Source organism: Arabidopsis lyrata (genome assembly GCF_000004255.2).
Source record: "Arabidopsis lyrata subsp. lyrata unplaced genomic scaffold ARALYscaffold_1, whole genome shotgun sequence".
In the NCBI taxonomy this organism is placed as follows: Eukaryota; Viridiplantae; Streptophyta; class Magnoliopsida; order Brassicales; family Brassicaceae; genus Arabidopsis; species Arabidopsis lyrata.
In genome coordinates, this window is record NW_003302555.1 from 23,079,926 (window position 1) to 23,081,134 (window position 1,209).

Below are 1,209 nucleotides of genomic sequence, written 5' to 3' on the forward strand. Positions count from 1 at the left end.
ATAAAATATATTACAAATATGATGTGTCATTATCTCTTACTTTTTTTATACTATTAAAGATTTTGCTATTAGGAAAATAATTATAATATTTTGACAATGGCCTCATTCATCCTAAAAGATCATCAAAGTATCTCTTATACAAAAATGGCTCATCCCAACACAATGAGAAACCTCGCCATCAAGTTTCAGCTACATATGAACAAAACGTTACCATAAAGAGGTCATGTCATTACTGTTTTCTCACTTTCTTTCCATATTTGATAATCCAAGTTTGTCTTATGGAGTTATGGTGTCAACCGCGTTTCTCTCTTTTTCTTTCACTTTTTTACTTGGAGATCAACCCTCTTTGTTACCTAATTATGACGCCAATTGTTCATAATGCAAGGAAACTGATCTCATCAATTAAATTTATTACCTTTCTTACGTCTTCCTAATTCATGTTTTTGATTGAAATTGGTATTCTAAGAAGAACAACTTTTTCGATAATTTCAACACAAGTCTTCATATCTTTTTTCTGGTTAGATATCATCCAACTGAAAAAATATACAACCTAAGTTTCAAAAAAGAACCACGCAATAAGTTACCTCATTAGCCATAGACATCTTTCACAATATTGGCTTAGACACTTTTCCCAAGAGAGCTTCCTTGCACGGTCTTAGATGTATGTTTCTCAACTCTCACCGCAACCACCACTTTCCTAGATTTATTGTTGTATGGGGACTAACTTTGACGACTTTCTCATTTTGGTATACGCAAATTCACTATTGTTGTTTGTCTATCTTCACTATATTGGTTAGTGTAGCTCTTCTAAATATAAGATTCTATACAGAAGTGTACTCATAAGCTTATCTATACTTTATTTTTAACAATTCATATTTTTCTCATTATTTTCAATAATATGAATTTCCGTCTTCACAATTTTTTCGAGAAAGCTATCACTCTTTCTATCTTTTTGCAAGCACTCATTTCCTTTGTTTCATTCTCTATTTCATTAGCACATCTACCATTCACAAACTTAGTCGGACTCTTTCGATACTACTCTCACCAAAACAATAAAAACTACTCTCAGTCTCAAATGACAAACAATCTAACAAACAGAAGTATTATATACATATTAGGTGGTGGTGCAGATATGCATGTATCAAAGTTGTTGATTTCTATGGGATATAGCATCTCGGAAGGAGGTAAGTTAGATCCATTAGATGTGGA